This window comes from Triticum urartu, chromosome 2, assembly GCF_003073215.2.
Source record: "Triticum urartu cultivar G1812 chromosome 2, Tu2.1, whole genome shotgun sequence".
Classification (NCBI taxonomy): domain Eukaryota; kingdom Viridiplantae; phylum Streptophyta; class Magnoliopsida; order Poales; family Poaceae; genus Triticum; species Triticum urartu.
Window position 1 is genome coordinate 652,149,484 of NC_053023.1, and position 12,635 is coordinate 652,162,118.

Sequence of the window (12,635 nt, forward strand, 5' to 3'; positions counted from 1 at the left end):
GATGTGATTAAGTCATTGCCAAGAAGTTGGCGTTCACCAGTCTCTGACCAATTAAGAGGAGTACGACACTTTCTGCCATAGAGAATCTCGAATGGGGCCTTGCCCGAACTCGCTTGGAAACTGTTGTTGTAGGAGAACTCGGCATATGGAAGACAATCTTCCCACTTCATACCGAAGGAAATGACACAAGCCCTGAGCATATCTTCAAGGATTTGATTGACTCGCTCGACTTGGCCACTAGTTTGAGGATGGAAGGCTACGCTGAAGTGAATGTTGGTGCCCATGGCCTTCTGAAAGGAATCCCAGAACTTAGAAGTGAAGATGCTTCCACGATCTGAAGATATCAACTTCGAAATGTCGTGCAAATAGACAATCCTGGAGGTGTATAGTTCTGCCAACTGAGCTGCTATGATGGATTCTTTGATTGGAAGGAAATGAGCCACTAGTAAGCTTGTCGATGACAACGAAGATAGCATCATTTCCACGCTTTGGAACTTGGGAAATCCAGTCACGAAGTCCATCTCAATATGGTCAAACTTCATTCTGGAATAGCAAGAGGTTGGAGGAGACCAGCTGGCAGTTGGTGTTCTGCTTTCACCTCTTCTTCAGACATCACATTCATTCACGAATTGGAGCAATTTCTCGCTTCATTCGAGTCACCAATATGACTGCTTGAGGTTCATGGTACATCTTCGTACTTCCAGGATGAATGGATAGAAGGGAATTGTGCGCCTGTTCATAATGACTTTATAGAATCACCCTTTAGGAACCACAATTCGATCCTCGAAGAAAAGAGTGTCTTGGTCATCAATGCGATAGCACTTGTATTTGGTTGGCTCTTGGCTAATCCCATTTTTCCACCTTCTTCACCCATGGCCAGGAAGTTGTGCCTCACGAATTGATCTTCCAAAGTAGGAGAGACTTGGAGGTTGGCAAGAATTCCTTGAGGAACAACTTGGAGGTTTAGTTTGCGGAAAGCTTCACAAAGGTCTGGTTGGAAGGGCTTGAGAATTAGGCTGATGCAGTAAGCCTACCTGCTCAAAGCATCTGCAATGACATTGGCCTTGCCTGGAGTATATTCAATACTCGGATTGTATTCTTGAATCATTTCGACCCAACGAGTCTGCCTGAGGTTGAGGTTGGGTTGAGTGAAGATGTACTTGAGGCTCTTATGATCAGTTGAAGATGTCCACTTTCCTTCCCAACAAGAGATGTCTCCACGTTAATAATGCATGGACAACTGCCGCCAACTCGAGGTCATGAGTGGGGTAGTTCCTTTTCGTTGGGCTTCAACTGACGAGAGGTATAAGCCACAACTTTCTTCTCTTGCATTAACACAACACCGAGACCTTGCAGGGAGGCATCACAGAAAACTTCAAAAGGCTTGGATTCATCAGGAGGAGTCAAGACAGGAGCTGTGACTAACTTCTCTTTGAGGGTGTTGAAAGCAACGTCACATTCAGGCGTCCAGACATACTTGACATGCTTCTGGAGGAGGTTGGAAAGAGGCTTTGCAATCTTAGAGAAATTCTCAACGAATCTTCGACAATAGCTTGCAAGCCCAAGAAAACTGCGGAGCTGCTTGACATTCTGAGGAGGCTCCCAATTCACAATTGCAGACACCTTCTCGGATTAACAGCGATGCCCTTGGCGGAGATGATATGACCAAGGTAGAACTTCATCAAGCCAGAACTCACACTTGGAAAACTTCGCATAGAATTGATGCTCTCTGAGTTTGTCGAGTACCAATCTCAAATGCTTGGCATGATCCTCCTTATTCTTGGAAAAGACCAAGAATATCATCGAGATACACCAGGACGAAATCATTTGTGTAAGGGTTGAAGATGAAGTTCATCATGCGAGAGAACGTTGGAGGAGCATTGACAAGGCCGAAAGACATGACAGTATATTCATAAGAACCATAGCTTGTTCTGAATGCTGTCTTGGGGATATCTTGTTCACGAATGCGAATCTGATGATAACCCATACGGAGGTCAAGCTTGGAGAATACTTGAGCACCTTTAAGTTGCTCGAATAGCTCATTGATGTTGGGAAGTGGATACTTGTTCTTTATTGTCTTCTTGTTCAATGGACGGTAGTCGACGCAGAGTCGTTCCGTTCCATCCTTCTTCTTGACAAAAAGAACACCACAACCCCATGGAGATGAACTCGGTCTGATCAGACCCATACGCTCTTGTTCATCGAGTTGTTTCTTCAACTCCTTCAACTCTTCTGGTCCAAGCTTGTAAGGACGCTTGCAAACAGGTTCCGTGCCAGGCTCAAGATCGATAACGAATTCAACTGGCCGGTGAGGAGGCATTCCGGAAGCTCTTCTGGAAAGACGTCTTGATATTCACAAACGACTGGAATCTGAGAGATGGCATTCAACTCGCCCTTCTCATTGAGAGAAAACAGTCGAATGGTATCATCACGAGGCATAGATGATCACATCCTCAGACGAGTGTGTCAATTGAATCTGCCTGGCAGCACAATCAAGCTGAGCCTTGTGCTTAGAAAGCCAGTCCATGCCGAGAATTAGATCAATATCCGAGTCACCAAGAACAATAGGAGAAGACAGAAACTTATAGTCACCCATCTTGATAGAAACATCCGGAACCATGGAGTTAGCGTTCATGGATTTACCCGGAGAGACAACTGCTAACGGTCTAGGCAAAACTTGGAAAGCCAACTCATGCTTAGATGCAAATGGTCTTGAGATGAAACTAAGCGATGCACCAGTGTCAAAAAGAACTTTTGCAGGAAATCATTAACAGGAAGATTACCCATGATCACTTCTGAAGAGTCCTCTGCCTGAGCTGCGTTCATCATGTTGACCTTTGCAAACTTGGAATTATGCTTGACCACTGCATTGCTGGCAGATCTCACAGGAGGAGGAGGCGGAAGGCGCCTTTGGTTGAAGCATTTGTTTGCATAGTGCCCTTTCTGCTGACACTTGTTGCAAGTAACCTCTGAGAGCGGACGGTGATAAGGAGCACTTGACCTTGGAGTATGAGACTGAGCTTTGTTCTGATAGCCTGGGTTGGGTGGGTGGGAAGATCCATTGCCACCTTTACTCTTTCTGCTGATAAGGCTGACGAAACGGAGGAGGAGGAGGCAACCAGAACTTCTGTTGCTTAGCTGCCACTTGAGTTGAAGAAGAAGATTGAACTGCATCCCTGACTCTCTTCTTAGACCTCACACTTGAGCTGAGCAGCTTCTTGCTTTAGTGCCATGTTGTAGAATTCATCATACTTAGTCGGCTCAAGAAGCACGAGAGCTAATTGCAGATCTTCTCTGAGGCCACCTCTGAATTGATAAATCATGCTCTTTTCATCAGGGACGTCTTGTTTAGCGAAGCGAGCGAGTTTCTGAAACTGGATATTGTATTGATACACAGACATGCTGCCTTGCTTGAGATTGCGGAACTCCTCACGCTTACTCTCAGCAACACTTTGTGGAATGTGATGAGCTTTGAAGTCTCGGCGGAAATCATCCCAGGTAATCACACGACCTCCTCTGGAATCTTTGTATTGTTGATACCACTCAGCTTGGTCTTTGAGTTGAAACGAAGCAAACTTGACAAAGTCCTCAGGCCTGACATTGCTACACTCAAAATGTTTGCAGATATCCACGAGCCAGTCGTCGGCGTCTGTGGCCTCGACACAGTTCTGAAGGACTTCGGCTGGTTTGCGAGGAACTGATTGAGGGTAGCAAACTGAGGATGATTGTTGCCTTGGCCTTGATTTCCTTGGTTGCCTTGCCCTTGGTTGCGCTCTTGCAAGAGTTGCAAAAGCATCTGAGTGTTGGCGTTGGTGGCTGCCATGACAGCTTGCCATGCCTCCGGAGGTGGAGGTGGTGGCGGAGGTTCCGGATTCTGACGCGTTGGAGGAGCCATCCTGAAGAGGTTGACATCCGTTAGCATCTTGAAAGACATATATTCAAGCTGAATCAATGGATCGAAATTGCAACATATAGCCTTAACATTCGAACAAGAATGAACGAATGAATTCCAAAGTAAATCATCACACTTCCATTAAGTTGAGAAGCCACTTAGATAAAGGTAGATGAATAAAGCAACAAGGTACGGATATGAACAAATAAGTGGTAAGGATTACCCAATCACAAACCAAATATCTCGGGAAGAAATACTAGAGCTACTTGAATTCCCACCTATGAAACTCCCGAAACTTTCTGGTTATGCAATCAGGTGTTGGGGATACAGGGGAAGCATAATATCTCACCCAAACTAGCAAATCCTACATCCAGCTGTATCCATCCTTCAACACATAACCAAGAAACCTTCGGAAATCATTTACCTCAACCTTCGAAAAGCATCCGTTATACGAGTTATGGCAATACTCCCGAACTCCCGCCCCAGTACTGGGTGGCGTCGAGGTTATCTCACCAACAACTGCATAAAAGAGATTTTCGATGTCGGCGAAACTCAGGTATTCCAGAACTGCAACGATAAAATTGTGACGACAACACCTCGGAGCTCAACTCCCCGGGACACTGCCACAACCCCTAAATGTCAGGAGGCACCAAGAACAATGTTCTCGTCACAAAACCATCGGAACGATTCCAAGATACCCGCGTGATCCTAAATTTTTTTCGTGAAATTTGAGAAGAGAAGAGTCAAAACTCTACGTCAGGAGGCCTCACCAGAGCGACGAAGGGACTGAGGAGTAAAAAGAATCCTACTCTCGATATATATAATCCTAAGACTCAAAACATTTTGTTCTAGACTCAACAACGTCAGCGATTCGATCAAGCAGGGGGCTCCTAAGTCGGGAGAGGCTCTGATTACCAACTTGTAACACCCACAATGCGGCTATATCTCCCACGTGTCGGGGCACGACTTAGAGGCATAGCCGCATGGTAGGTCATGTCGCAAGAGGGGTAATCTTTACACATCCCATGTACTGAATAAGAAAGGGATAAAGAGTCGGCTTACAATCGCCACTTCACACAATACATAAATATCCATACATCATCCAGGTACAAACAAAGGTCCGACTACGGAACCAAAATAAAGAAAGACAACCCCAAATGCTAGATCCCCGATCGTCCCAACTGGGCTCCTCTACTGATCATCCGGAAAAGAAACATAGTAACGGCCCGAATCCTCGTCGAACTCCCACTTGAGTTCGGTAGCGTCCCCTGCACTGGCATCATCGGCACCTGCATCTGTTTGGAAGTATCTGTGAGTCACGGGGACTCAGCAATCTCACACCCGCGAGATCAAGACTATTTAAGCTTAAGGGTAGGAAAGGGTAGTGAGGTGGAGCTGCAGCAAAGCACTAGCATATATGGTGGCTAACTTACGCAAAAGAGAGCGAGAAGAGAAGCAAAGCACGGTCGAGAAGCTAAAATGATCAAGAAGTGATCCTGAAGCTACTTACGTTCAAGCATAACACGAGACCGTGTTCTCTTCCCGGACTCCGCCGAAAAGAGACCATCACGGCTACACACGCGGTTGATTCATTTTAATTAAGTTAAGTGTCAAGTTCTACAACCGGATATTAACAAATTCCCATCTGCCCATAACCCGGGCACGACTTTCGAAAGTTCAAAACCCTGCAGGGGTGTCCCAACTTAGCCCATCACAAGCTCTCACGGTCAACGAAGGATATTCCTTCTCCCAAGACCCGATCAGACTCGGAATCCCGGTTACAAGACATTTCGACAATGGTAAAACAAGACTAGCAAAGCCACCTGAATATGCTAACAAATCCCGATAGGAGGTGCACATATGTCGTTCTCGGGGCACGCCGGATAAGCAATCCGTACAACTAGAACCAACCCTCAAGTTTCCCCAAGGTGGTGTTGCAAGGGGCTCTAGTTTGGACCAACACTCAGAGGAGCACTGGCCCGGGGGTTTAAAATAAAGATGACCCTTGAGTCCGCGGAACCCAAGGGAAAAAGGCTTAGGTGGCAAATGGTAAAACCAAGGTTGGTCCTTGCTGGAGGAATTTTATTCAAGGCAAACTGTCAAGGGGTTCCCATAACACCCAACCGCGTAAGAAACGCAAAATCAAGGAACATAACACCGGTATGACGGAAACTAAGGGAGGCAAGAGTGGAACAAAACACCAGACATAAGGCCGAGCCTTCACCCTTTACCAAGTATATGTGCATTAAAGTAAATAAAAGATAATAATGATGCCAACAATAACCATGTTCCAACAAGGAACAAACATCATCTTCACCTGCAACTAGCAACGCCATAAGAGGGGCTGAGCAAAGCGGTAACAGACAAACAACGGTTTGCTAGGAAAGGTGGGTTAGAGGCTTGACATGGCAATATGGGAGGCATGATATAGCAAGTGGTAGGTAGCGCGGCATGGCAATAGAGCGAACAACTAGCAAGCAAAGATAGAAGTGATTTTGAGGGTATGGTCATCTTACCTGGAAAGTTCTCAGAGTTGACGAAAGCTTGATCCTCGTTAGCATACAAAAGGTTCCTCGATCACGTACTCGTCTCCCGGCTCTACCCAAAGCAAGATCACAAGCAAAATGGACACAACAATCACCACGGTGCAATGCACAACCAACATGATGCAAAACATGGCATGATATGCGAGACATGATATGCAATGCATATGTGTGCTCAAAGGAAAGAATGAATCAAGGAATCAACTTGACAAACCAAGTGTGTCGCTAGAAAGATGAGATGATTTCGGTCGAAATAGATATAGATATCACTGAAAACGGATGCACTATTTGCAAATGGCAAGCAAAATAAGAATGGCACAATTCTATGATTATAGCACAATGCCATCTAGAATGCAACAAGAAACTAAGCTACTGCACTCCAACATAGCAACAAGTCATATGGCAGTGATGTACTGAAGATTGCTTGACAAAACATGAACACTGAGCTACGGCTAAACCACACTATCAAACAAGCATGGCAAAAGTGCAAAAGATATCAGATCACAGACTTAGTGAATATACTAACATACCAGGAATAACATCAGGAAGCAATGTTTAGAGCAAGCAAGAAACAGCTACAGGAACATATCATAGCAAAACAAGGCATGCATGAATCTACTAAATGCATAGATCAAAAGTCCCTTACTGAATCATGAGCCAAAAAGGCACAGAAGATATGATGGCACCCATGTAAACATAGAAAGTTTTATTAACAGTTTCAGACTTAGCAGAAAACAGAGCATGGCATAAACAGATTTTGAAGGCATCTTTGCGAGCTAAAATCACTCACACACAAGGCATTGCATGACAAGATAAGCATATCATCAACAAGATTACTTGTTCATGAAGCTAACCATGGCAAGATCAAGTTCATAGCATGCATGGATCATAAGCAACAACCATGGCAAATTGATTAACATGTAAGGAATCTGCCAGGAACATTTTTATAGCAAAAGTAGAGCAAGATTAAGACATGCTAGGGCACTCCATAAATGCAAACAAGGGCATGGTTGATAAAATAACACATGTCCAAAACACCCTTACTGAAGATATCAAAAACAAGCATGGATCTCACTGTAGCATCATGTTTACATGGCATAAAAATAATAGCAGGGCACAAGACTTAGCAAAATCCTAGTCCCTGAAATCAGCAATATCACGAAGGCTACTTTGCATGCTTGTTCTAGTCACCACATAGATCACAAAAATACATGGCAAGCACCCCTGTAAGATGGCATGGCATAGTTCAAAACACATGTAGAGCTCATGCCCATATGAAGCACACATCAAATGTGACAAAAATGACAAAACATCATAATCTGATAAGTAGCAGCAGTAAACATTTTATAGCACTTGCATCAATGATTTGGGCATCAAGATGAACTCAAACAAGCATTCCACAATGGAATGAAATGAAGAGCATCTCCCAATCAACATTTTGATATCTCATATGTATGAAACGGAGCTACGGTCATGGAGATATGGCATGATGAACATAGTCATAAAATATGTGCAGGGGAAAAGACTTGGATGAAAAGCAACCTCCCGAAATCTCAGATCTAGGGTTCTTCGAATGCACGCGAACCGAGGGCGAGGTGGCGACGGGGAAGCTGCGGCAGCGACCGGATGAAGGATGGCGGCGTGCTCCGGCGTTGCCTCGGGGGTTTCTCACGGCGTGGCCGGTGGAGGAAGGCGGCGGAGCTCCGACGACCGGCGACGCGCGGTCCCGTGAAGCAGCGAGGTGCGGTGGTGGCGGGAGGCGGCGACGAAGACGGCAGAGCATCGACGGCGAGGCGGCGGGCGGGCGGCCGGCGCCGCGGCGCGGGTACGTGCTCCGGGAGGCGGCGCGCGAGCTTCGGGAGCGGTCGGCGCGGGGACAAGCCGCGGGGCGGGCGACAGCGTGCGGGCCCGGTTTCAGGCCCCGGGGCGGGCCGGATCTGGGCCCCGGGCGGCGGCGATGTGGGCGCGTGGTCGCCACGTGTGAGCATCGGAGTTGGCGGCGGTGGCGGCGGACATGTCCGTCTGGTGGAGGAGAAGGTGTCCGGCGGCGCGGGGGATTTCTAGGGTTTGACCCGGAATTTGAGGGGGAGTGCACATATTTATAGGTAGAGGAGTTTGGAGTGTCCAAATGAGGTGTGGTTTTCGCCCACACGATCGTGATCCGATGACGGAGGACATGGAAGAGGTTTGGATGGGTTATTGGGTCGGTTTGGAGGGGTGTTGGGCTGCAAACACACACAGGCCTTCGCGGTTACCCGGTTAACCGTTGGAGTATCAAACGAACTCCAAATGGAATGAAATTTGACAGGCGGTCTACCGGTGGTGTACCAAGGCCACTTGGCAAATCTCGGCACATTTCGAGAACTTTTAACACTCGCTCACGAAAAGAGACAAAAGAGGTATGCCGGTGCACGTGGGAGTGTCGGGTTGCGAAACGGTCAACAGGGAAAATGCTCGGATGCATGAGACGAACACGTAAGCAAATGCGATGCACACTGATGACATGATATGAAATGCATGACATGAAAAAAATGCAAAACAAAGACAAAACCCAACCACGAAGGGAATCTCATAACCTAAAGCCTAAAAAGGCAAGAGTTGGAGTTACAAATATGGCAAGTTACATCCGGGGTGTTACACTTCGTCTCTGGATGCTCTTACGAAAGCTGGTTTTTCAATTGAGGCTAATGGTGTGGACAGTCATTTGAGCTCGCCACCGGCGTCTTTCCGACAGTCTCCGGTCAGCCGACATGATCTTCTTTGTAAGGAAAATGCAATGAATAGTAATGAGACTTTATTGGCTAATTCCTTGGTATTCAAAAACATTAATGTGGATTTGTCTGGTCGGTCAACCGATAATGTTGCTGTCAATCATCGGAGATTTGCGGGTCATAATTTCCAAACTGAGTCTTGGCACCAAATCCCTGGATTTATTTTGCGTCATATTCTGGATCAGTACCGAATGGGGGTCTCGGTGGAAAAAATTAGCTTCGGTCCCACCCCCGGATTTCATCTACAATGAATTGGTCATATGCAGTAATTGCAATGGTATTGATCATCGTGCAGCTAATTGCCCGGGTTTGTACTGTCAGGTTTGTACCCATAGACCTTGTCTGTGTACGACTAATAGCCCTGATTCTAGCCCACACACTTTAACAATTCAAGCCTGCCATATTTGTGCTTCTACGGCCCACGTCTTCTTTGAATGCCCCGCTAAATCTCGTTGTGGGGCTTGTGGGCTCCTGGGCCATTTAAAACATCAATGTGGAGCCCCTGGGACTCGATACCTATTTTGGCAACCTAAAATACATGCACAAAATACTGGCCGATCAGTAATTGATCCATTTCCTATGGTCAAAGATACTCTTGCTGGGGTTCATGGAAAGTATCGTCGGAAGGATAATGACCGCGTCTTGTCTGGGATTCATTTGCAGAAAATAAATGTTACTTCCTTTCAACATCCACCTGCCACCCAGCGTCGCTCAACCGTGAGATATTCATCCTATGGTCTCGATGGCCACTTGGTGGACGCCTGCCATAAGCTGCTGCACAAGCATCGAGGGGTCTGGGTACTGAAAGTGCAACTATCCCTGGGTGGTTTTGGTAATTCCTAACAACATATAGCTCATTGAGCTAATGCTATTCCAAGATTAATATTTCAGGAAAAGCTCAATGAATGGCATGGCATGGATGAGGAAAGTGGACCCCTCAAAATACTAAGGACAAAAAGATTGGCTCAAGCTCAAAGCTCAAGACTCTACATTTTATATTTTAGTGATCCAAGATCACATTGAGTCTATAGGAAAAGCCAATACTATCAAGGAGGGATGAGGTGTTGCTTGATGAGGTTCTTGCTTCATAGTGCTTAGTGATATGCTCCAAAACCCTCAACTACCTTCCCACATCCACATATGACCTAAACCAAAAGTCAAACTCGGCCCCACCGATTCTTTCTATCCGGCGCCACCGAGTTCAGATGTCATAGCCACTGCCACAAACCCTAGGCAAATCGGTCTCACCGATAGGGATCTCGGTCACACCGAGATGGGGTTGTAATCTCTCTGTTTCCCTTCATAACGTTTCGGTCCTACCGAGATGAGCGATCGGTCCCACCGAGATTGCAATGTAAACTCTCTGTTTCCCTTTTGTAACATTTCGGTCCCACCGAAATGAGCAAATCGGTCCCACCGAGTTTACCTGACCAACTCTCTGGTTAGCTTATTACCAAAATCGGTCCCACCGAGTTTGTGTAATCGGTCACACCGAGATTACGTTATGCCCTAACCCTAACCATATCGGTCCTACCGAGTTGCATCTCAGTCCCACCGAAAATCCTAACGGTCACTAGGTTTGCTGAATCGGTCCGACCGAGTTTAACCATTCGGTCCACCGAGTTTGGTAAATTGTGTGTAACGGTTAGATTTTGTGTGGAGGCTATATATACCCCTCCACCCACTCTTCATTCGTGGAGAGAGCCATCAGAACATACCTACACTTCCAATACACATTTTCTGAGAGAGAACCACCTACACTTGTGTTGAGTCAAGATATTCCATTCCACCATATGAATCTTGATCTCTAGCCTTCCCCAAGTTGCTTTCCACTCAAATCTTCTTTCCACCAAATCCAAATCCTGTGAGAGAGAGTTGAGTGTTGGGGAGACTATCATTTGAAGCACAAGAGCAAGGAGTTCATCATCAACACACCATTTGTTACTTCTTGGAGAGTGGTGTCTCCTAGATTGGCTAGGTGTCACTTGGGAGCCTCCGACAAGATTGTGGAGTTGAACCAAGGAGTTTGTAAGGGCAAGGAGATCGCCTACTTCGTGAAGATCTACCGCTAGTGAGGCAAGTCCTTCGTGGGGATGGCCATGATGGGATAGACAAGGTTGCTTCTTCATGGACCCTTCGTGGGTGGAGCCCTCCGTGGACTCGCGCAACCGTTACCCTCGTGGGTTGAAGTCTCCATCAACGTGGATGTACGATAGCACCACCTATCGGAACCACGACAAAAACATCCGTGTCTCCAATTGCGTTTGAATTCTCCAAACCCTTCCCTTTACATTCTTGCAAGTTGCATGCTTTACTTTCCGCTGCTCATAGACTCTTTGCATGCTTGCTTGAATTGTGTTAAGATTGCTTGACTTGTGCTAAGATAGCTAAAATCTGCCAAAGACTAAAATTGGGAAAAGATAGATTTTTAATTGGTCAAGTAGTCTAATCACCCCCTCTAGACATACTTTCGATCCTACAAGTGGTATCAGAGCTTTGGTCTCCATTTGCTTTGATTTCCATAGCTTTTGGTGTCATAGCCTTGGTTTCACAACCTAGGAGAGTATGGCGTCTAGCGAGGGAAATTATCACCGTAGAGGTCCTTACTTTGATGGTACTAATTTTGCTAGTTGGAAGCATAAGATGAAAATGCATATTCTTGGACATAACCCCGCCGTTTGGGCTATTGTGTGTATTGGCTTGCAAGGTGAATTCTTTGATGGGAGAGAACCGAAATCGTGAAGCCACCGCGGAAGAGTTGAAAATGCTGCAATACAACGCTCAAGCTTGTGATATCCTCTTCAACGGATTGTGCCCCGAAGAATTCAACAAAATCAGCCGTCTTGAGAATGCAAAGGAAATTTGGGATACTTTGATTGACATGCATGAAGGTACCGACTCCGTCAAGGAATCCAAGTTGGATGTGCTTCAAAGTCAACTTGACAAGTTCAAAATGAAGGATGGTGAAGGTGTCACTGAAATGTACTCTAGGCTTGCTCTTATCACAAATGAGATTGCCGGCTTAGGAAGTGAAGAGATGACCGAAATTCATCATCAAGAAGATCCTAAGAGCCTTGGATGGAAAATATGATACCGTGTGCACATTGATCCAAATGATGCCCAATTACAAAGATCTCAAGCCAACGGAAGTCATTGGAAGAATTGTTGCTCATGAGATGTCACTCAAGGATAAGGAGGAACTTCACAACAAATCAAGTGGTGCTTACAAAGCCTCATGTGAAGCCCCCACATCATCAAGTGAGAAACAAACCTTCAATGAAGAATTGAGCTTAATGGTGAAGAACTTCAACAAATTCTACAAGAGTAGAAGCAAAGAGAGAAGCTCCAAGTCAAGGTCCTACAATGACAAAAGATCTTCTAGTCGAGAGCGAAACTGCTACAATTGTGGAAGACCCGGACACTATTCCA